General features: G+C 44.0%; 1 protein-coding gene across 1 annotated transcript in view; it reads left to right on the plus strand.

Moving 5' to 3' along the window:
* Positions 1–2523: 2523 nt before the first annotated feature.
* LOC120533065 (MOB kinase activator 3B) overlaps positions 2524–25638 on the plus strand; it is a 123594-nt gene continuing 100479 nt past the window's right edge. Inside the window, exon 1 of the mRNA XM_039759702.1 lies at positions 2524–2886. The gene's annotated coding sequence lies outside the window, so the exon portion shown is untranslated. The remainder of the gene's footprint in view (positions 2887–25638) is intronic.

Below are 25638 nucleotides of genomic sequence, written 5' to 3' on the forward strand. Positions count from 1 at the left end.
CACTGTGTGTACAAGTGATAGGTGGGGATGTTATCTGTGCGAAGCAGGAACGAATAAGGATTGATAACGATACGAAATTCTAAATTGTAAATTAGTTGTTTATCTTCCTAGAAATTATTATCGGTGTAATGCGTATGTTTATTTATGTTGTTGCCTCATAAATTTCAACTGCTGTATCTGATGCCGTCACAGAATCCATCCATCCATTTTCCAACCCGCTGAATCCGAACACAGGGTCACGGGGGTCTGCTGGAGCCAATCCCAGCCAACACAGGGCACAAGGCAGGAACCGATCCTGGGCAAGGTGCCAACCCACCGCAGCGTCACAGAATGACAATCTGAAAATTATTTTTAAAGCATTTGTGGGTAAAAATCAAGGAATTTTACTTTTTTCATTCATAAGTGATATTTTTCCGAACCCTGCTGCTTACACACGAATTGTACTGAGCCTTTGGGCCAATAATGGCGCCCCCAAAATGTGCCGCCCGGGGCGAACCGCCCCTAGCTACGCCACTGGTGAGGGTATGGGAGTGTGTGAAAGTGTGTGTGTGTGTGTTTGTGAGTGTCTAAGTGTGTGGCAGTGATTGTGAGTGTGTGTGTGAGCATGCGTACGTATGTGCGAGTTTATGCGAGTGTGTGTTTGTCTGCCAGTGTATTGGACTGTGTGTAGGTCTATGGGAATGTGTGTGTTTGTATGCGATTGTGATTGTGTGTGTGTGTGTCTTCTGATGGCTTACAGCCTGTCCAGAACTGGATCCTGACGTGTGCGCCATGCTACTCTTCTTGTAAAGACGCGGTCCGAGGACAGTCGACCAGCTGGTGGGCACTCAGTCGTCATTCCTGCGCATCCATCCAGACAAGCGCTAGCAGCACCAGGAACAAAAGAGAGGCCACATGCAGTTCACGACAGTTCAAAGCTGCCTAGTCCGGACAGTACTGTACGTGTACACACGCGCGTGTATATGGTCTTTATTTTCTGGTGTAAAGACTGCATTGAAATTCTTCCTTAAGTGCTGATCAATGTGCCACACGTCACGACTGCCCCACGCCATGACCAGTGGGTATGAGTGCCTTACCTTGAAACGACTGTCATCCTCACCTGAACAATCTACTGTTAGAGTGATTAAAACGTAACTATCTGTTCAGCCTTTTTTTAAGAGTTGGTACATATTTGCTATATACAGAATGCAAGTTATCTTTATTTGCTTGGACTTTTTGTAATTTTATAACCTAAAAGAATGTTGTGCCACATGCATCTGTTCCATTAAATAAGGTGGTGAATTCAGTACAACGCAATTTATTTTCGTATAGCACTGATCACCAAGTACGGACTCGGGGCACAATCCCACAACTAATGCATTAACGGCCAACATACAACGTTACATACGTGACGCGCTGTTTACATGACACACGCCATAAAGGAGAATGAATCTTGGTGCCTAAAATAAACCGCGTATTCACTCAGGTGTCCAAACATAAACCGCGTATTCATTCAAGTGTATTTGAGGATTTAGTCAACGCGGGTGTGTAGATATTGTCACACACGTGTGCGCTCTTCCGGGATCTGAAGAGGTAAGCAATTCCACCACGGGATGAGAGGGGGCGCTGATGCTAATAACAGTATCTTCTCTTTTCCTCGTATCACGTGGTGGGTTTGCATGATGTGTGGGTGTGTGTGTGTCATGCGGTGGGCTGGCGCCCTGCCTGGGATTTGCTCCTGCCTTGCGCCCTGTGTCGGCTGGAATTGGCTCCAGCAGACCCCCGTGAAGCCTGTGCGGGATGGAAAATGACTGACTGACTGACGTAATAGCCACTCAAATATGGAGTCCTAGCCCCGCCCACGGCACCCCAGAAGGCACCGCCCCTTCTGTCACCGACGCCATAAAATTGAGCCACTTCCGAAAGCTGTCGTCTAAAACTGACCCGGCGGTCAAGGAGGGCTGAATTCCGAACTTCTGCTAACTTCTTAGTTTGTTTTGTTTTATGAGTCCAAATGGACGTCTTTTTGTTCAAAGTAAAAGGGATATCCCAAACTATTCATAGTTTGTTTTTCCCAGTTAATCGAACTGCAGGAACCCATCTCCATGTATTCTTCCCAATCACGTTACTATACATATACAACTTGGTTTGGGGTGGCGCAGTGAGGAGATCAGGGTTCAAGTCCTGGGTCCTTCCACTCCCCCCTCCCTAAGGGGTATACGTCTTTTCCTCGTATCCGTTTTGGGCTTCCTCTGGGTACTCCAGTTTCCTCCACCTATCCAAAAACACGCATGTTTGGTGAATTAGCGACACTAAATTGTCCCGGATGTGCGAATTCATCCTGTGACGGAATGGTGCCTTGTCCAGGGTTTGTGCCTGTCTTGTGCTCTATGGTAGTTCGGATAGGCTCCAACCCCTCACGACTCTAGTCTGGATTAAGTGGGTTAGTCGATGACATTACTATTTGGTTTGCATGAGGGGCATCAGATGTCAATGAGCCTATGTGCTCGTTATTTATTTATTTATTTATTTTCAAAACCGCGTACACAACAAGATGGTATAGGAAATCGTAGATTTACACATTAAAACAAAACGGCCATTAGACCCGTTAGGACGCCCCGGAGAGGTTAAGCAGCACTTAGCTGTTATGTCAAACCCTAAGTTTGCAGTTGCATTTCCAGGCATGGCCACTAGGTGTCTCGGTTTTGCGGCACGCTTTCTTCCGAGCGTTGCGCGCGTGTGTTTTGCTTTCCCAGACACAAGTTGTTGTTTCTTTGTAGTTCACTCGAGCGCGGGCTGCGCCGCTGTGGGATTTAAAACCTCAGCAGATCGTAGCAGTGGAGCATCCCGCACTGATGTGTGGATTCACGCGATCTCTGCTTCAGTGTGTTTTTCCAGTGCACGCGGGTAAGTTTCTTACTTACTTTCTTCTATTTTTTAAATCTTGATGTGCGGTGGCACTAAGAGTATCCCTAAGCTTGTGCCTATCCTACCAGAGGAAAGAGACGCAGCTGACAGGGCGGCGCAGGGTCGGCTGTCGTAGTTCTAGTCTCTCCTTTTCCCTCGGTGCGGGATGGTGGCCCCGTTGTGGTGGTCCAAGCGTTACGATGTCAGCACCTAGCTGTTTGTTCGAGTCCAGTGAGACTTTTTCCGTAGGGTTAATTAGTAACTGCTCTGTTCGTTTGGATCTCTCAAAAATTACGTAGTGGCTCAGTTCTTGGACACGTGTGGGGCAGCCCGGTTACACAGAAGTCGCCTGCTGGGTGCTGTCCTCCCGGAGATTGTTGGTTAATTTGTGCCATCATGAATAACGTTTGATTCACCGAAATCAAGAGCTCACTTCTACACACAGGATAAGGCAGGCAATCAAGTGTTACTTTATCGAGAGCTCACGGAATGGCTGCTAGTGAATCAAAAGCGAGGAGACTTCTGCCGTTTAGAAGTGAAAGTAAACGAAGTTGAGCACAGCTGGACGTCAGCCAACACATGTGGAGCTTGCCGTGACTGGACTGGACTGGGCTGGACTCGCACTTCACGGCGTTCGCATTCTGCCTCTCCCGTGGCGTAGGTGTGGGCGAGTGTACCAAGCGGCGGAATGGCGTCCCGTCCCGGGCGGCTCTTGCTAGGAGCTGTCTGGAGATTCTGTACCGGTCAAAGCGGCCGGCCGGATGGATGGCCTGGCGTGACCTAATCGATCATTTATTATTATTATTATTATTATTATAAGATGCTGTGGTGTTTACTCAGTTCGCTCTGTTATTGCACGAATAGCCCGGCGCGACCCCCACCTACCACGGCGCCTGATTTCGTAACAAGGGCGGTCACGTGAGTCGCCCCCCGACACTTTGAATTGCTCACGTCTGCGAAAAGATTTACAGGAGATTACGGAGCGTCGGTGGGAGCTGAGCGGACTGCTGTGACGACATCACGGATACTTTAGGACTGCGGGACGAAGGGGGAGGCTGGCACTTAAGGGTCCAAGAAAACGCGCAGATTCGGGAAGAGGAGTCGGGACTGAAAAACGAGTTAGTCAGTGGCTTCTTATCCACCATTGAGGACCTGTCAGGAGTTGATGGACCAGCGATGAAAAACAATCCATCTGTCTGTTGTATAGCGCCTTTCATATCTATCTATCTATCTATCTATCTATCTATCTATTATATAGTGCCTTTCATATCTATCTATCTATCTATCTATCTATCTATCTATCTATCTATCTATCTATCTATTATATAGTGCCTTTCATATCTATCTATCTATCTATCTATCTATCTATCTATCTATCTATCTATCTATCTATCATATAGTGCCTTTCATATCTATCTATCTATCTATCTATCTATCTATCTATCTATCTATCTATCTATCTATCTATTATATAGTGCCTTTCATATCTATCTATCTATCTATCTATCTATCTATCTATCTATCTATCTATCTATCATATAGTGCCTTTCATATCAATCTATCTATCTATCTATCTATCTATCTATCTATCTATCTATCTATCTATTATATAGTGCCTTTTATATCTATCTATCTATCTATCTATCTATCTATCTATCTATCTATCTATCTATCTATCTATTATATAGTGCCTTTTATATCTATCTATCTATCCCGTATGATATTTTACTAACAGTCTACTATAGTTTAGGGTCCCCCGGCATATCCTGGTTGCATCTGGTACAGAGCAGGAGCCCACCCTAGACATGATACACTTTTCTGCCCTCCGCTTGCCTGCCCTGCACATTGTTAAAATGCAGAAAGAGAGCTGAATTCCCGGGGGTACACCCTCCCAAACATGGGGTCTGTGGCCTGGTCGGTGTGTTTTCAGCCCCTCCTAAATCCATGTTAAGAAGCTGACAGCTGGTCAGTGCAGGTTGGGTTTGTGAGTGTGCGTATTAAGGGGGGTTTGGGGGGTCAGTTGTGGGTTTCGATTGGTTATGAGGTGGTAGCCGCGATGCCATTCTATTCCTGTTGGAATCCCTTTTGTTGGTTTGGATGAAGTATCGCGTAAGTTGGTGTAGGGTCTCCTCTGTGCGTTCAGACTTGAAGATCCTCAGTCGAGTCATGAGATTGAGGGGCAGCAGCAGACAATCCAAAGAGCCTGACCTCAGGCTTTGAAAGGGGCATCCAGTGAACAAAGGCTGGAGGGGCAGAGGGGGTCACTCAAGAATTCTGTGCAGGCAAAGACATTCATTACAATTTGTCTCAGGGCTGTGGGGGTGATTGGCAAATGGCATCTGTCTGCCCGTCATTCCATTCAACGAGACCCCAGTTGTGTCAGCGTCGTGCTTGTCAGCCCAAGTCACCCCTGTGATCCTGAAGAGGATAAGCAGATTATAAAACAGCTGGACGAGGAGCAGGGGAGGTCACTCTATTGAAAACAGACACTTGTAGCTCTTTCTTTTGTTGCTCTGAGGCTTTGCTGTTTAAATTCAAGAGGTGGAAGTGGAGCCATCAAGCGCCTTTTATGTGAGACTGAATGTGTTTGGTTTGCAATTCCCACAAGAGAGCCATCAAAACCAAGACAGTTGTCTGTCCACCCTGCAAAAAGGCATCTGGGACCCCCGTCACTTTCCACTCTCTTAGCTCACTTGGCCAGTTCTCCTGGTTGTGACTGAAGCAAATTAAGCCACTTTATAGCGCCCTGCCACCCACTGGTGACCTAACTGGTAACATACTGTATGTAGGGCAGGGGCAGTGCCACGGGTGAGCATGCCATGTCTGAGTCTATTATTTATTTATTTTGTTCTTTATTTCGCCGTATACAATTTCTTGTATTAGGAAGTTGTTAGTTTTCGCATACCCCTTGGGCTCAGAGCGCAGGGTCAGCCATTGTACTGCGTCCCAGGAGCAATTACTGGTTAAGGGCCTTGCTCAAGGGCCCAGCAGAGTTTTTTTGGCAGTGATGGGGATTCGAACCGGCAACCTACAGGATACCAGCGCAGATCCTCCGCCTCAGAGCCCTCACTCTGCCCATAATATGAAGTGCTGTCTGTCTGTTATATAGTGCCTTTCATATCAACAACAACATTTACTTCTAGAGCGCGTTTTCATACAAATGATGGAGCTCAAAGTGCTTTACAAGATGAAGAAAGAAAAAAGAACAATATAAAAATAAGATTAGGCAATACTATGTAACAAAAAATAAAATAAGGTCCGATGGCCAGAAGGACAGAAAAAACTACAAAAAAAAAAAAACTCAACAGGGCTGGAGAAAAAAAAAAACTGCAGGGGTACCGAGGCCACGAGACCAAAGAAAGAAAAACGAAAAATATAAAAATAAGATTAGGCAATACTAAGTAACAAAGAATAGCTGAAGTAATATATCAAGATATTTAATTACCTTTTATAATATAGTGCCTTTCACGTCTAGATGTTACATGTCTATGTATCTATCTGTTATTTTATATGTTGAGATTATATCTGTGTAGTTATTATGTAGCATAATTCTTACGTTTCAGCCTGTGTCGTATAGTGCCTTGCATATCTATTTATCCATCCATAACACAGTGCTTTTCACTCCTAGATACGTATGAATTTATCTAGGCATCTTTCTCTTATATCACACCTTCCATATGTACTGTATGTACATTATGTATGTTTCTATCTATAGGGTGGTCCTGATCTAATTATGCAATTTTCATTACGCTATAACTTATTAAGTTTATTACATAGAAAATGACCTGAAAAATCCCGGATCATCGAGAAGTGTGCGAACTGACGACATGAAGAATCGTATTCGTGCCGAACTGGAATCGTCCCCACATAAATTAAAGTCATCCAGACGATCCGGATCTGCATAATTAGAATAATGGACCACCCTGTACATATCTATTAGAAGCCTATCTATAATATCTACAAATCTACAGTATACAGTGCCTTGCATATACTGTATTGTATCTAGCTATCTATTTGCCCATTATATCACACATACAGTATATACTGTTTTTATTTTGGTGTGTTTTGTATCTACAGTAGAAAACCATATTATGCATTGCCTTACATATAGTGAGGTTAGGAGCGGGCGCTGATACAGCACATTGCCGCACCACCTATCACATAACAGACCACCTCAGGATCCCAGATTAGGACCCGAGAGCAGCCATACGACGGGTGACCCCTCAGCACCAAACGAGTTCAGATAGAATGGAGAAGTGGGAGGTTTTTAATGGTGGCTGGAGTGCCAATTCTACCACCAACCCCCTGCAGGTTAGAGGGTCTACATCAGGGCTGGATGCAGATTAACGTCATACACCCAGGAGGGAGCAACTGCAGGTTAAGGGCCTCGCTCAGGGGCCTGACTGAGCAGAGTCACTTTTGGTGTTTATGGGATTCGAATCGGCAACCATTTCGATTGCCAGTGCAGATTCCCAGCCTCACAGCCACCACTCCACCCGCCTTACATACAGTGGTGTGAAAAACGATTTGCCCCCTTCCTGATTTCTTATTCTTTTGCATGTTTGTCACACAAAATGTTTCTGATCATCAAACACATTTAACCATTAGTCAAATATAACACAAACTAAACACAAAATGCAGTTTTTAAATGATGGTTTTTATTTCTTAGGGAGAAAAAAAATCCAAACCTACATGGCCCTGTGTGAAAAAGTAATTGCCCCCTGAACCTAATAACTGGTTGGGCCACCCTTAGCAGCAATAACTTCAATCAAGCGTTTGCGATAACTTGCAATGAGTCTTTTACAGCGCTCTGGAGGAATTCTGGCCCACTCATCTTTGCAGAATTGTTGTAATTCAGCTTTATTTGAGGGTTTTCTGGCATGAACCGCCTTTTTAAGGTCATGCCATAGTATCTCAATTGGATTCAGGTCAGGACTTTGACTAGGCCACTCCAAAGTCTTCATTTTGTTTTTCTTCAGCCATTCAGAGGTGGATTTGCTGGTGTGTTTTGGGTCATTGTCCTGTTGCAGCACCCAAGATCGCTTCAGCTTGAGTTGACGAACAGATGGCCGGACATTCTCCTTCAGGATTTTTTGGTAGACAGTAGAATTCATGGTTCCATCTATCACAGCAAGCCTTCCAGGTCCTGAAGCAGCAAAACAATCCCAGACCATCACACTACCACCACCATATTTTACTGTTGGTATGATGTTCTTTTTCTGAAATGCTGTGTTCCTTTTACGCCAGATGTAACGGGACATTTGCCTTCCAAAAAGTTCAACTTTTGTCTCATCAGTTCACAAGGTATTTTCCCAAAAGTCTTGACAATCATTGAGATGTTTCTTAGCAAAATTGAGACGAGCCCTAATGTTCTTTTTGCTTAACAATGGTTTGCGTCTTGGAAATCTGCCATGCAGGCCGTTTTTGCCCAGTCTCTTTCTTATGGTGGAGTCGTGAACACTGACCTTAATTGAGGCAAGTGAGGCCTGCAGTTCTTTAGACGTTGTCCTGGGGTCTTTTGTGACCTCTCGGATGAGTCGTCTCTGCGCTCTTGGGGTAATTTTGGTCGGCCGGCCACTCCTGGGAAGGTTCACCACTGTTCCATGTTTTTGCCATTTGTGGATAATGGCTCTCACTGTGGTTCGCTGGAGTCCCAAAGCTTTAGAAATGGCTTTATAACCTTTACCAGACTGATAGATCTCAATGACTTCTGTTCTCATTTGTTCCTGAATTTCTTTGGATCTTGGCATGATGTCTAGCTTTTGAGGTGCTTTTGGTCTACTTCTCTGTGTCAGGCAGCTCCTATTGAAGTGATTTCTTGATTGAAACAGGTGTGGCAATAATCAGGCCTGGGGGTGGCTACGGAAATTGAACTCAGGTGTGATACACCACAGTTAGGTGATTTTTTAACAAGGGGGCAATTACTTTTTCACACAGGGCCATGTAGGTTTGGATTTTTTCTCCCTAAATAATAAAACCATCATTTAAAAACTGCATTTTGTGTTTACTTGTGTTATATTTGACTAATGGTTAAATGTGTTTGATGATCAGAAACATTTTGTGTGACAAACATGCAAAAGAATAAGAAATCAGGAAGGGGGCAAATAGTTTTTCACACCACTGTATGTACAGATGTAAATCTGTCTGTTATATAGTGCCTTTCATATCTATAAATCTGCTATATACTGTGCCTTGTATATCTTGTGGTAGAATAAACGTCACAAATACAAAAATAAAGTTTTGGGGTCCGTCCCTGTATATTGTCGTCCAGACAATATGAGAAAATGCAGTGATTCAAAGTCTTGAAAGTACAATGAATGAATTTACTGATACAAAATGGCGGTTATAGAGCAGAACAAAACATGTGATAGGAAATGGTTGGCATTGCAGCAGGAACCGGAAACAATGTCATTCTGATGAGTCGGAAGTGAGGTGGTTTGTGGGTGCCGGAAGTGCCGTAATTGCGGCCATTTTGGAACCCGGAAGTTGCTGGATTATTTCTCTTCTTGTTTTCTGTTGATGAAAGAGAGTTCAGGTAAGCACCACGTGACAACCCCTTATCTTGCGATGATTTACTCGCCTTTAGGCTCTTTGACTGCCTCCTAATCGCACATGTGTGACAATCTACAAATATGTGTTATAGCGCCTTTCATAACTATCTGTCATATATAGTATCTTACATATTTATGTATCTGTCTGTTATATATTAAGTTTATATCTGTCTTATATTTTTGAAAAAAAAATATAATGCACACTTTCAGAGACTACTATAAATCCCTATATACTACTGAGTTTAAAGAAGACAATACACAATCTAATGCATTTCTGGATACATTACAGATACCACAAATAGACGCTATTAGTGTGGAGGAACTTGATAAACCTCTGGCGTTATCAGAATTACTAGATGCTATAAAGTCACTCCAAGGCGGAAAAGCAGCAGGCCCTGATGGCTACCCTGCAGAGTTTTACAAGAAATTCTCCGCTCAGCTAGCTCCCCTCCTATTAGCAACATTTACAGAAGCCAGAGATAACCAATCTCTCCCGCAAACCTTTCGCCAAGCACTAATCACTGTCTTTCCAAAACAAAATAAGGACTTATTACAATGTGCATCATACAGACCAATTTCACTTCTGAATAATGATGTTAAAATACTCTCTAAAAATATCTATTTGTCTATTATTTGTACCTTTCAGAAATGCCATTTTGTTATATAGTGTCTTATAAATACCAGTAACGCGTGCTGCACAATAACGTGCAGGGGATCCACTTGACTTGTAGTTTTCCTCCTCTTTCTTTCTCTGTACGTTTACCATTTGTTTGCTCAGAGGTTGATGCGCTTGCTGCTTCCCGATCAGCTCTTCTTCTCTCCATCCTAGTGGCCCGCTTCTTCTCTTCTTCCGTCGGCATCTTTTCGCATTAAAACTGATTGTCAGTGTTTGTGTTGCAACTACTTAGTACGTTTTTCGTAATTTTTCACTTAAGCTGGCACTTAAGTCATCAATCTGCCTCAAGAATGATGTAAGGTATGAAGAGGTAGAGGAAGTGATGGCGAAGGTGGTAGTGATGAGAACGGCGCCCGTACACATGTGCCACACAGTTGCCCTGCTGCCCGCTGCCTAGAGTTGATTCTACAATAAAATCAAATAAAAAGAGGAATAAAAATCTTCATCCTGAAAGCAGACAGTAGAGGTCACGTAGTTAGTATATGTGTGTACCAAATTTCAGGTCAATTGGTGAAATGGTTTGCGAGCTACAGGTGATTTAAAATCCTGGACAGACAAACGCACAACCATGGTAGCGTATGATATATAAAGATATTTTACATTATACCGCTATGTATTAAGCTTATATCTGTTGTCACAGGCGGCTGGGGGTGGAGCCCAGCCGGGATGCCCAGGAGGACCGGAGGAGGGCTTGTACCTCCTCCAGATCGTGAGGGGGCGACTTCCCTGGTTGTATTGGGGGCCACGGGTAGAGGGCTTGGAAGCCCAGCCCTGTAGGGGCCCGTGGCCACCGCCAGGCGCCCCAGTGCCTGAAAAAACCTGGAGCCCAGCACTTCCGCCACACCAGGAAGTGCTGGGGGGAAGAGGACCAGGAACACCCGGAGGACTTCCGGCTACACAGTTGGTGCTTCCGCCACACAGGGGTGTGTCGGCGGAAGCTCCTCAGGAAGCACCTGGAGCCCATCCGGGCATACATAAAAGGGGCAGCCTCCCTCCAGTCGACAGCAAGAGTCGGGTGGAAGTGGACGGAGCTCGGAGGAGAGGAGTGGAGGCGGTCTGAGGACTGTGCAAGGCATTGTAGTGCGGCCAGGACTTGAAGGGGTGATTGGTGCTGCGGCACTGGGGTTGTGCACTTTTGTATATATAGAGTGGAAAGTAAACACGTGTGTGGCGAAACAACATGTCTACCTGTCTGTGTCCGGGCTGTACCCCACACTGTGTATGCACAGCACTTTTTATATGCGTCTCTCTGTTATATATTGCCTTACTTAGGGTATAATATACTACCTGTCATATACAGGGTGAGTCAAAATTATGTTAACATTTGAATTGGCGAAAACAATTCATTCACAAAACATACTTCACACGTGCAAGATGATTTCCAGGAATGTCTCAACCTGTTCGCCATCCAAAACACAAAAACCAACGAGCGGCAGCACCATTTAAGGAATTTGATGATCCCACAGTCCGTATTCTGTCCTTCAGGTCATTGATATCACGAACTTTCCTGCTATACACGGACACTCCTTCACCATAACACATAACCAGAAGTCACAGGGTGTCAAATCAGGGGAGTGTGGAGGCCATGGCAACAGCCCACCACGAGCCATCCATCGACCTGAGATAAAAATAATCCATTAGTGTTTATACATAATTTTCACTCACCCTGTATATCTACCTTTTACATAGTGCCTTATATATCTATCTGTTCTAGTTGATATTGAGTTTCTATATCGGTGTCTGTCTATCGGTCTGTGTTATAGACTCACCTAAAGGATTATTAGGAACACCTGTTCAGTTTCTCATTAATGCAATTATCTAATCAACCAATCACATGGCAGTTGCTTCAGTGCATTTAGGGCTGTGGTCCTGGTCAAGACAATCTCCTGAACTCCAAACTGAATGTCAGAATGGCAAAGAAAGGTGATTTAAGCAATTTTGAGCGTGGCATGGTTGTTGGTGCCAGACGGGCCGGTCTGAGTATTTCACAATCTGCTCAGTTACTGGGATTTTCACGCACAACCATTTCTAGGGTTTACAAAGAATGGTGTGAGAAGGGAAAAACATCCAGTGTGCGGCAGTCCTGTGGGCGAAAATGCCTTGTTGATGCTAGAGGTCAGAGGAGAATGAATGGGCCGACTGATTCAAGCTGATAGAAGAGCAACTTTGACTGAAATAACCACTCGTTACAACCGAGGTATGCAGCAAAGCATTTGTGAAGCCACAACACGCACAACCTTGAGGCGGATGGGCTACAACAGCAGAAGACCCCACCGGGTACCACTCATCTCCACTACAAATAGGAAAAAGAGGCTACAATTTGCACGAGCTCACCAAAATTGGACAGTTGAAGACTTGAAAAATGTTGCCTGGTCTGACGAGTCTCGATTTCTGTTGAGACATTCAAATGGTGGAGTCAGAATTTGGCGTAAACAGAATGAGAACATGGATCCATCATGCCTTGTTACCAATGTGCAGGCTGGTGGTGGTGGTGTAATGGTGTGGGGGATGTTTTCTTGGCACACTTTAGGCCCCTTAGTGCCAATTGGGCATCGTTTAAATGCCACGGGCTACCTGAGCATTTTTTCTGACCATGTCCATCCCTTCATGACCACCATGTACCCATCCTCTGATGGCTACTTCCAGCAGGATAATGCACCATGTCACAAAGCTCGAATCATTTCAAATTGGTTTCTTGAACATGACAATGAGTTCACTGTACTAAAATGGCCCCCACAGTCACCAGATCTCAACCCAATAGAGCATCTTTGGGATGTGGTGGAGCGGGAGCTTCGTGCCCTGGATGTGCATCCCACAAATCTCCATCAACTGCAAGATGCTATCCTATCAATATGGGCCAACATTTCTAAAGAATGCTTTCAGCACCTTGTTGAATCAATGCCACGTAGAATTAAGGCAGTTCTGAAGGCAAAAGGGGGTCAAACACCGTATTAGTATGGTGGTCCTAATAATCCTTTAGGTGAGTGTATAGTGCCTTACATATGTAGCCTTCTATAATATAGTTATGACTCGGGCGCCGCCGCAAGTGGCAGCCATTCCAGCAGCTCCGTGTATTACTTTATCTTTCTACCTTTTTTCTGTATTTCACTGATCACTCCTACCACTTTCTTTATGTGGACTCGTTCCCTGGACACTTTTTACTACTTGTGAATTTCCCCTTGGGATCTATCTATCTATCTATCTATCTATCTATCTATCTATCTATCTATCTATCTATCTATCTATCTATCTGACATATGTAGCCTTCTATAATATAGTGCCTTACATACAGCCAAAGTAAAAAGTATGTGAACCCTTTGGAATGATCTGCTTTACTGCATGAATTGGTTATAAAAAGTGATCTGATCTTCATCCAAGTCCCAGGTCCGGTCCTGATATACACAATGAGCTTAAGCCAATGACACACAAACAATTCTACTCTTGTCTCATGTCTTTATTTTACAAACGCAGTCAACGTTCACAGTGGTAGTAGAAAAGTTAAGTGAACCTTGGGATTTAATAACTGGTTGATCCTCCTTTGGTAGCAATGACCTCAACCAGGCGCTTCCTATAACTGCAGATCAGACCTGCACATCGTGCGGGGAGGGGAATTTTCACCCATCCTTCCCTGCAGAACTGCCTTAACTCCTCCATATCCTTTGGTTGTCTTCTGTGTGTTACTCTCTCTCTTCACGTCATTCAGTAGGATTGAGTTCTGGGCTCTGACTGGGTCGCTCCAAAAGGTGCAATTTGTTCTTCTGAAGCCATTGTGCTGTGGATTTGTTGTAATGTTTGGGCTCGTTGTCCTGTTGCATCACCCAGCCTCTTCTGAGCTGAAGTTGACGGAGAGACACCCTCACATTATCCTGGAGAATTTGTTGATAAACTTGTGAATTTATTTTCCCCTCAATGATGGCCCTGATGCAGCAAAGCAGGCCCAAATCATGATGTTCACTCCACCACCATACTTCACTGTAGGGATTATGTTTTGATGTTGACATGCAGTGCCCTTTTTACGCCAAATGAAGTTCTGCTTGTTCCTCCCAAATAGCTTAAGTTTTGGTTTCATCACTCCACAAGACATTTTCCCAGTACCATTGTGGAGTGCCCAAGTGCTCTTTCGCAAACTTCAGGCGTTCAGTAATGTTCTTTTTTTGATAGCAATGGCTTCCTTCTTGGTGTCCTGGCATGGCCTCCTTTCTTGTTCAGTGTTTTGTGTATAGTTGACTCCTGAACAGAGACGTTCGCCACTTCTAATGACTTCTTCAAGTCCTTTGCCGTCACTCTAGGGTTCTTCTTTACCTCATTGCCGACTTTGTGTTGTGCTCTTGGGGTCATCTTGGCAGGGCGCCCACTTCTAGGCAGAGTGGCCACAATAGCAAATGATCTCCATTTATAGACAACTTGCCTAGCGGTAGACTGATGAAGATCTCAAATCTTTCAGATGACTTTGTAACCCTTTCCAGCCTTATGTAGATGAACAATTCTCCATTGTAGCTCTTCAGACAGCTGTTTTGCGAGAGGCGTGAATCCCATCTAGATCTGCTTCTTGTCCAAAGCTCAGACTGAAACTTTATCGTGTTTTTGATCAATCAAAGTCATTCAGGGCCACACCTCTGAACTCGTTTTATTAAATGGACTCCACGTGTGCGAAATTCAGACTGCAATGAGCTTTTTAAAAAGTCATTAGCTTAGGGTTCACTTTTTCCAACCTTCAGTTTCATAGTTTGAATGATTTATGCAATACGGTCAAAAATTCTCTGAAACTCTATATCTTTAGTTGTAGGAGACGATGTTTGTTCATTATTGGGACTGACATGAAGATACGAGCAGGTTTTATATGGGAATTAGATAAATATAGAGAATTCCGAGGGGTTCACATACTTTTTACTTTGACTGCATGTAGCCCTGTATAATATAGTGCCTTACATATGTAGCCCTCTATAATATAGTGCCTTTAATATCGAGATTTCTATGTTCTATAGTACCCTGTGTATCTCTCTGTTATAGTACCGTATAGTTTTGTTGATTTTTGTTGATTTGGTGAAAGATTAGTTGGGACTCTCAGTAATAAATTTGACTAGGTTACTGACACATATTAATATTTCTGTTCCCTTCTCTTTGTGTCTCTTATGTATAACACTAGTGTGTTTGTGTTTGCTGGTGTGTGTTTGTGTCCAGCCTTGTGCCTGATGGTTGTTGGGATCGGCCCCAGCTGCCCTGGATAATCGAGTTAAGAAGATGGATAGGTAGATGGAGTTCTTTCTGTTTGTACATATCCTGATGGAAGGCCTTCTCTCTTCAGAAAAGCCAGTCCAGCAATAACAGGAAACATGATTTTTAAAGCGCCCAAGTGTAATCATCCATATTTTGATTTGCATATTTGACTGTGAAAAATAAGATGTGATCTGTTTTTGGAGAGGCAAGGGCACATTTTTCGAGTTCCTTTTTTTCTTATCTTGTTTATTTCCTTTTGTTGTAACTTGCAACTGGTATCACTACTGGGGGCACAGGTTAGAAATATGAACAGGCAATGTTTTTGTATTTTTTATAATATAATCTTTTCAAACTTTTAACCATTTCAGGGTCATGATAAACATTCAAAATATGTGGGGGTCCCTTGAAGTGTGGAACCCTCTAATTTATTAAAATCAAAACTGGGGGGATGAGATGCCCCTAAAAATCAAATGTTATAAACCTGTTATAGTGTTATAAACCAAACCATTCAGTGCTCATTACAAGGTTGGTGAAGAACAGCCTGCAGACAGTTCTGCTTGTGTAAGGCGGCAGGCAGTCTTTGAGATCTTAATAGGCTGGGTGGGGTTGGAGACTTGAGTGGCGGAAACCTGGGCGGGGCTAGTTACCTGACTGCCTGTTCAGAAGAGCAGATGGTATTTATCTAGGAAAAAAATGGGAGGGGCTAAAGGCTTGCATGGCAGCAAGCTGGGTAGGGCTAGTTACCTGACTGTTCAGAGGAGCAGATGTTATTTAACTAGGAAGCAGCTGGGCGGGGCTAGAGGCTTGGGCGTCAAGATGGTGGGAGGGGCTAGGGGTTTGAGTGGCAGTAAGCTGGAAGGGACTAGGCACCTGTCTGGCTGTTCAGAGGAGCAGATGGTATTTAATTAGGAAAAAAACTGGGAGGTGCTAGAGGCTTGAGTGACAGCAAGCTGGGAGAGGCTAGAGGCCTGAGTGATTTTTCTGAGGAGCAGATGGAATTTAATTAGAAACCTGCTGGGAGGGGCTAGAGAGTTGAGTGACAGGAAGCTAGGCGGGGCTAGTTACTTGACTGCCTCTTCAGAGGAGCAGATGGTATTTAACTAGGAAGCAGCTGGGAGGGGGTAGAGGCTTGAGTGTCAGGAAGATGGGAAGGGCTAAAGGTTTGAGTGGCAGCTAGCTGGGAGGGGCTAGGCACTTGACTGGCTCTTCAGAGGAACAGATGGCATTTAATTAGGAACAAACTGGGAGGGGCTAGAGGCTTGAGTGGCAGCAAGCTGGGAGAGGTTAGAGGCCAGAGTGACTTTTCTGAGGAGCAGATGGAATTTAATTAGAAACAGCCTGGGAGGGGCTGGAGAGTTGAGTGACAGCAAGTGGGGTGGGGCTAGGCACCAGACTGATTGTTCTTTGAAGTAGGTGAAATTTAACAAGGAACAGACTGGGAGGAGCTAGAGACTTGAGTAGCAGCAAGCTGGGAAGGGCTAGGCACCTGCCTGGCTGTCCTATAGAACAGATGGAATTTATCTTGTAACAGGCAGGGAGGGGCCATACACTTGAATGGCAGCAAGATGGGCGGGGCCAGACACAGCTCACCACGCTGCCTTTTACAAAAAGACAGCCATGTTAGAGAAGAACGACTAAGCTGACTTTAGGATTGCAAGGTTTAAATTATCAGGAAAGACTGAATAAGACCTTTTAAATTTAAGCAAATAGAAATGAAGAGGCCATCTGACTGATGTTTTTAAAATTATTTAAATTTAGGTGAGTAGGGTTGGTGAGCTTTGTTGGACTGAACGGCCCGTTCTTGTCAAAACCGTTGAAACATTCCAGTCGCTGCATGGCCTTAATTTATTTTACGATAAGTTAGAATTCACTTTGAGATGTCTATAGTGAAATATAGTGATGGTTGTAGTGAAATAAAGAGTGAAGCTGCTTCTCTGTTTAATTCCCTGTCCCAGTGCTGAATTAAGGCAGATTTGGACACACGTGTGTTGAAGTTACCAAGTCATTTGGGTGACAAGTGTTTTCTGCGCAGCCCTCATTGCCCTTCAAGTGCAAGTGAGTGAGTCGGGCCACCAAGTGTTTAAAGGCCAGTTTATTATTTGGGTGGGTGGCTGCAGATTGATTAACAAATTTTAATTGATTAATTAAAAAAAAAGTCAGACATTTAGTCTCGTTTTAAATAGCCCTGGTGGCTGGGAAACTGCCTGCTGTGATCTTCTGGTTTGCACCGACTGGAAAATGGCCTGGTTACTTTAAATTGCAGGCTGTCGTTTGGCTGCTGTCTCTTTTTCTTTTACTTGGAGGGCTTTGCCACCTGCTCGCTTCGCTTGCCAACCCCCCGTGTTTGGTTTTCCGGAAACACACTTTTAATATTTTTTTTTTCTTTGAATGGTTGCTATTGGACGGCACGGTGGCACAGTGGGTAGCACCGCTGCCTCACAGTTAGGAGACTCGTGTTTGCTTCCCGGGTCCTCCCTGCGTGGAGTCTGCATGTTCTCCCCGTGTCTGCGTGGGTTTCCTCCCACAGTCCAAAGACATGCAGGTTAGGTACATTGGTGATCCTAAATTGTCCCTGGTGTGTGCTTGGTGTGTCCTGCGGTAGGATATGTTCCTGCCTTATGCCCTGTGTTGGCTGGGATTGGCTCCAGCAGACCCCCGTGACCCTGTGTTAGGATATAGCGGGTTGGGAAAATGACATAACTTATAAAATTTGATATCTCGCTTTTGAAATCTGATAACAAGTTTGAGGATGTCGATTATCAAATTTTACAAATTCAATATCAAATTTCAAAAGCGTGACATCAAATTTTAAAAACTTGATTTCATATTGGGCAGCACAGTGGGTAGCGCTGCTGCCTCGCCATAAGGAGACCCTGGTTCACCTCCCGGGTCCTCCCTGCGTGGAGTTTGCTTGTTCTCCCCGTGTCTGCGTGGGTTTCCTCCCACAGTCCAAAGACATGCAGGTTAGATGAATTGGCGGTCCTAAATTGTCCGAAGTGTGTGCTTGGTGTGTGGGTGTGTGTGTGCCCTGCGGTGGGCTGGTGCCCTGCCCAGGGTTTGTTTCCTGTCTTGTGCCCTGTGTTGGCTGGGCTTGGCTCCAGCAGACCCCCGTGACCCTGTAGTTAGGATATAGAGGGTTGGATAATGGAGGGATGGATAATAGCTTGCCTGTTGATCTGTCACATCTGTCCTAGATGTACCTCTCTCTTTCTCTCTCTCTCTCATTATGTCTTGTGAAGGCCACACATCTTCTGACTTAGGGACATTCCTGCTCTGCCACCTCCCTCCTGATTGCAGCCTTCTTATTGCTGATCAGCTCAATTCCTATGCCATCACGGGCACTTTTGAAAATGAAAACAACAAAAAAAATAAATAAATAACAAAACATCTCATTGGGTGGCACGGTGGCACAGTGGTAGCGCTGCTGCTTCACAGTAAGGAGACCTGGAGGTTTGCTTCCCGAGTCCTTCCTGCATGGAGTTTGCGTGTTCTCCCTGTGTCTGCGTGGGTTTCCTCCCACAGTCCAAAGACATGCAGGTTAGGTGCATTGGCGGTCCTAAATTGTCCATAGTGTGTGTGCTTGGTGTGTGGGTGTGTGCCCTGTGGTGGGCTAACACCATGCCTGGGGTTTGTTTCCTGCCTTGTGCCCTGTGCTGGCAGGGATTGGCTCCAGCAGACCCCCGTGCCCCTGTAGTTAGGATATAGCAACTTGGATAATGGATGGATGAATTGTTGCAATTTCATTAATTTCACTTTTATTTCAGAACTTCTGTAAAAACAATATTTGGAATCTTTCGAGTGCCAACGTTCTGAATCTTTTTAATGAGGTCAGTGAGACGTGTTTAATGACTTTGTACCCTAATTCAGGATAACTTGCTCTGTTTGGAATTTCTGCACAGACAAAACGATCTTCATCATCAGCAGTTAATCATTTTTTTTGAAAAGTAACCAATACATGCATGTGAGGTCAACTCCGTTTTTTAAATTCTCTTGACTTAAACTTCAAAGCCGTACAACATTTCCATATTTCTGACATATCACCTGTGTCCATATAGTCGATCTCTATTCGCCTTTTCGTTATTTCTCCGAGTAATAATTTCTCTTTCTTTGCGCTAATGCGATCTTTACTTTCTTTTTTTTTTTTGACCCTGTCGTTTTTTTCTGCTCTCATATTCTGTATCTCGCTCTTCATGTGTTTCACGTCTACGTTTTATTTGAGTCTTTTGAATTCCAGTTTTCATTTTCTCTAACCTTCTCTAATTTGGCCCCCTTGTTTTTTAACCTCTTTATGACGTTTTACTTTGTTTTCTACTCTTTGTCTTTTATTTCTGACCTCGCTTTGTCCTGCTTTTTTTTTAATGACTCCTGGTCCGTGGTGATTACTTTCCCTTTTTCGAGTAATAATTTCCGTTTGTTTGCGCTCCTGTGATCTTTACTTTCTTTTTTTTCTAGTTTCTAATTTTCTTACTTTCATATTCAACTTTCTCCACGTGTATCGCGCCAACTTTTTTTTTTTTGAGCCTTTTGAATTCCTGCTTTCATAATCTCTAACCTGCTCTGCACGTGTATAGCGCCAACGTTTGTGAACGTCTTTATGAAGTTCTACTTTGTCTTTTAATTCTGAGCCCGACTGGACCTGCTTTTGTTTCAATTCCACTTGTTCCGGGCTGATAATTACGTTCCTTATTTTCTGAATTGGCACCTTGATTATCTTTTTTTTTTTTTTGTTGTCTCTCCAACGCTTTTAAGTCTCTTTTCTCTGCGCTGCTTTCTTTTTTCGCTTAGTCGTCTGCGTTTCATTTCTAACGTATTGTCCTTATACGCTTTATATGCGCTGAGAGCCCTTGATCTGTGTGCGCTCAAATCCTTTACACGACTGAGTGTGTTGCTGCCCGTGCTCTTATTTGATTGTAAGTATGGCGTGTCTTGTAAGAATCTCATGTTCTACGTCCTCGCGAGACGGTCCTGAGTCAATCTCTTGGCACAAAGTCTCACGTTTAAGGTGCCCACGAGACGCTCCGTGGCCAATCTCTTTAGTCTCGCGGGTCTTTTAAGTGTCATGAGGACCACGTCTTGTTTCTCTCCAGGAAACAGAGAGATATTTTTACCTCACCAGGCAGGGCCCTTTGAAGGACAGACACCCTTCTCAGTGAGAGACTTTATAGCCCTGCTTAAAAATAACGGGCCGGGCCGGGCTGGCGCTTTGAGTTGCAGCTTTTACTGACTCTTGCGCAGACTACAGCCAGCCTTTACATTGCAGCCCCTCTACCATCAAAGCCTGACTGATAGATTGCTTCGTCCTTCCAGAAGGTTCTCCCATCTCAGCAGAGGACCTCTGAAAGCTCTGTGGAAGGCGGCCCGGACACAGACAGGTGGACACTTTCAAGTCACCCAACACACGTTTAATAACCATAATTACTGTTTACAAAAGTGCCACACAACCCCAAAGTCCCCAAAGTCCAGGCCGCCAAGCAAATGCCTCACTTCTCTTCAGGCCACCTCCACTCCGTTCCTCCAAGACCACGTCCTTCTTCCACCCGACTCAAGTCAATGAACGGAGGGAGACGACCCCTTTTATAATCACCTGGACGTCCACCAGGTGCCTCCCGACAATCTTCCGCCGGCACTCCCCAGTGTGGTGGAAGTGCCGGCTGCGCACCTGGAAGCACTCCGGGTGCTCCCGATTCTTTTCCCTCCAGCACTTCCGGGTGTGGCCGAAGTGCTGAGGTCCAAGGCTCCCAAGGCATTGGGGCACCCCCTGGCAGTGACCACGGGCCCCAAAGCTCTGCACTCGTGGTCCCCATAGGCAACAGGGTGGTTGCCCCCACATGGTCTGGGGGAGGCGCAAGCCCTCCTTCCGGTCCCCTGGGGCATCCGGGCCTGGTCACCCCCCCCAGCCATCTGTGACAGCTCTCATAAAGTAATAGCTGGGTTCTTGTTACACGGTCCTTCATGCTCGATTACTCAGTTTAGCTTGATGGTCCACTTTAGGAAGAGTCCTGGTGGTCTCAAATTCTTGAGCCCTTGTGCTCCTGGGAACACTCAGAGCTTTAGAAATGGTTGGATCTCCTTGCCCTTGCCCACAGTTTGCTCACATAGAGTTCCTTGGACTTCATGGCTTACACGCAATGTGAATTCTGGGAACTTCTATCCACAGTTACACGTGTGCCTTTCTGAATGACGTCCGGTCAATTCAGTTTGCCACTGGCGGACTCCAATCAAGTTCTAGAAACATCGTCAGGAGAATCAAAGCAAGCAGGAGGCACCAGAGCACAATTTTGGAGGTCTAAATACTTCTAGGAATGAGAGGTTTTGTTTTTTTTAATAAATTTGCAAACCTTTTCTGTAAAGGTGTTGTCACTTTGTCATTATTCATTACTGAGTTTGGACCGATGAATAAAAATATCAAGTGTATCCATTTCAAATGAAATCGGCAACACAATAAAGAGGGCAGAAAGTGAAGAGGCTCTGAAGTCGGTGCCATCTGAAGCAGCCCTCACCTGTCTGAGCGGAGTAATAGCGGACCATCTAAAAACACTCCTTTGTGTAATTAAAGGCCTCCGCTAACCCTCGGCTTGGGATTCATAACAATCATTTTCTTCTGCCTTCAGATGTTTTGGGATTATTTTTAAAATCCAGGGTGCTGCAAGTTTGGTTTTGAAGAAGTGCTGTTGCATAAACAACTTGATACGAACAGGCCATTAATCTCGGCAGAGTTCACAAAGATCTAAACGTTCCCAGAGTACAAGTCAAGTCAAGTCACCTTATCGTCACATCACTTAACATGAATGCACGGCGGAGTGAAAAAGTTGTGCGCAATGTCTGCAGCAGTAGCGTACTAGTAGCAGGAGTACAAATTTACACAATCGAGTATACAATGCAGGTGCCAGGGAGCAAGGACAGGCATCCTGGCAGGGATAAATGATGGATTCTTACCCATCCAGGAGGCCATAATGGATGGTACAGGGTGAACGGGCCTACCAGGAGTAGTTCATTATCCCACACAACAGGTGGGGCTCCAGGTTGTGCAGAAATCAGGGCAATCCTCCCCCCAGCTGTGCCCCTTTGCAGTACCCAAAGACCCCAAAAGGGCAGCGTTTCTGGACTCTTATCTCCCATGCCACCCTGTGGGTGTCCTAATCAGCTTCAGCCCTGAGGAGCACTGCCACCTGTCGTTAAGGCTTTATAGGTTAAAAGGAGGATTTTGAAATCGGCTCTATAGTTAACCAGCAGCCAGTGTAAGGACTTGAGGACAGGGGTTATGTGTTTGTACTTTCTAGTTCTTGTAATAATTCTTGCAGCAGCATTTTGAATTTACTGAAAGCTGTATAAAGAACAATTTTAACAACCAGTGAACACCGCATTGCAGTACAGTAATCCCTCCTCGATCGCGGGGGTTGCGTTCCAGAACCCCCCCGCGATAGGTGAAAATCAGCGAAGTAGAAACCATATGTTTGTATGGTTATTTTTAAATATTTTAAGCCCTTATAAACTCTCCCACACTGTTTATAAATATTCCCCGCACAGTTATACATCATAAACCCTTTATATTCTCTTAGTTATTTGGTAAATTTCGTTGAAATTATGTATGTGAACACACTGTTTATATACTACTCACAAACATACGTATCGTATATCATTGAGGAGTTTCAATACGTAATACAGTTTTAAACATATTCTAATTGATTAGGTAACATAAAAATAAGTGAAAAATCTATAACATGCAAATGCTGTACATAAAACCAAAATGTTATTTTAAAGATACTGTAGAGCGTCTCCGATATCACATATGTTACAGCCATTAAGATACGGGCCACCGGCAATAAATACCTACAATGCAAGAAAAATTGTATAAAATGTGTGCACAGTTACAATTAAACGTATGTACGTGTACTAAGTACGTAGAAGATTAGTTATGGGTACTCGCCAACAATGACATGACGACTTGTCCAATAACGGTGAGTTTAATTTTACTGCACAACAAAGGAGAGTGTTACAGCTCTTCTAAAGGAGCCTCTTCAGGCCGACTGTGTAGCACCGCCGTTGTTCTTCTTCCAGCAAACTTCAATCCAAATCCCTAAAGCAGATTGCATCCACTTACAACTGGTTAAAGGACACTGCGGCCGTAGATCTTATATTCTTTTCCTCCTTTTTAAATAAAAAGAATTGTGGACTCATTGATGCCGTAATAGCGTCATGCAGAGGTGTAGCTGTTCCCTTACTTCAACATATCCAAAACTTTTACCTTTTTGGCAGTCGTTAGCATCTTCCATTGGCGCTTGGGCACGGCTCCTGAAGCAGTAGCAGATCGTTTAGGAGCCATAACGAAGGGCTTGACTACGCACAAAGATAAACACAACAGTTAACTCTTTACACAGCGAAACACGTTGATGCTGAATGAGCGAGACGAGACTTCCTGGTTAACGCAGCCGAATCGAATTCAGCTCTCCGTTGCTGAGCCAATCAGCACACAGGAACTTAACTGCGTGTTTTGATTGGGTAGCTTCTCAGAAATCCGCCAATAGCATCCCTTGTATGAAATCAACTGGGCAAACTAACTGAGGAAGCATGTACCAGAAGTAAATTGTCCGTAGAAACCCGCGAAGCAGCGAAAAATCCGCGTTATATATTTAGATATGCTTACATATAAAATCCGCAATAGAGTGAAGCCGCGAAAGTTGAAGCGCGATATAGCGAGGGATTACTAGAGAAAAATACATGAATTAATTTCTCAGTATCCTGCATATTTAGAAAACACCTTAACATCTCTCCATTATAAGACGAGACTTTTTCAGAGAGATACTTTCACGTCCTGTGAGATGAGACTTTAACCACGCCTTGAGCCAGAAATAAAAGACAAAGAGTAGATAACAAAGTAGAATGTCATAAAGAATTCAAAAATGGTGATGTGATACACATGCAGAGCAGGTTAGTCATAATGGAAGTACTGAAATTCGAAAGTCTCAAAAAAATTATAGCAAAGATCGCATTAGCGCTTAGAAATGGAAATTATTACTCGGTGAAATAACAGAACAGCGAAAAGAGATCTTATATATTGTTCTGATATTAAACGTTAAGTCGGAGACTTGTAGATCGTCTAATTCGTGTTGCCATCAGGGAAAAGTAGTGTTTCTTCCCAATGAAGTTTCGTATCCAAGAGAATTAAAAGATTTCTTATTTGGTGAAAGTGAAATCCACATACGCGAGCGGCAGAGATGCAAAGTGGCTGGCACGTAGCACAGGCTTGTTGGGGGCGTTTTTGAGCGAAGCCAGCAGGGGGCAAAGCCCCCTAGTTTTTAAGATAAAAAAATCGGACATGGTCTCCCCTAGACTTTTTTGTATACTCTGATATGAGGATGGATATTTGAGGAGTAGACCACAAGACAATGATTATAGTTTTATATTATGTACATTAAAGAACCATCAACGACAAATCAAAACAAATTAATAATATATTGAACAATTATTATAAAAGTAAAGTTGAATAAATCGGACTTTGCAGCTACATGAATAAAAGGTAAAGTACCACTTCCGGTTAGTGGAAATTGAGCAAAATGTGATAGAAATCTTCATTTTGTACCTAATACTTGTATGCAAAATTTGGTTGACCTACGTGAAAGTGTACTCAAGTTATCGTGCTGTGACGTGTGAGTCCCTGTCTTGCACCCCAAATATGAGGCTGAGTCTCAGTACTTTAGCAAAACCAACTTTATTCAACTTGAAACAGGAACGGCGCGGTTATTTATTGTAGCGGGATCTGCCACCAACTTGAAAAAGGAACGGCACGGTTATTTATTGTAGCGGGATCTGCCACTAACTATGCACAGACGCAGCAGTCAGGCAGGGTCAGGGCCAGATTAATGGCCAAGTTATCCTGTTCCCTGAAGTATCAACGTTCCTTTCATCTCCCATGGACAGCAGGTGCTCATAACGTGACTGCGATCTTCTTGGACTTCTTTAAGCGGCGATCTGCCACAGTTGTCATGGTAACCAACAGGCTATCTTCCATAGACGCGGCGATCGCACTTTGGGATCCTTTTCAGCATGTTGTCCCATTGGGGGGAGTCCCCAAAAGAGTTTAAAAACCTTACAGTGTTTACATACACACACAGAATTAATTTTAAAAACGGTATTTTTGGACTCGGGAAGGTCTAAAACGCCGAGATTTGGAATTTTTGGACGATTCCAATATTTTCCCTATACTTTGTATACGAGAAAGTCAGGGAGGTCTAAAACGTCGAGATTCAGCAAAATCTCGACATTGAATTTTTGGACGATTATAGATAGATATTTTATTAATCCCAAGGG

The sequence above is a fragment of the Polypterus senegalus genome, chromosome 7 (genome assembly GCF_016835505.1).
Source record: "Polypterus senegalus isolate Bchr_013 chromosome 7, ASM1683550v1, whole genome shotgun sequence".
Lineage (NCBI taxonomy): Eukaryota > Metazoa > Chordata > Cladistia > Polypteriformes > Polypteridae > Polypterus > Polypterus senegalus.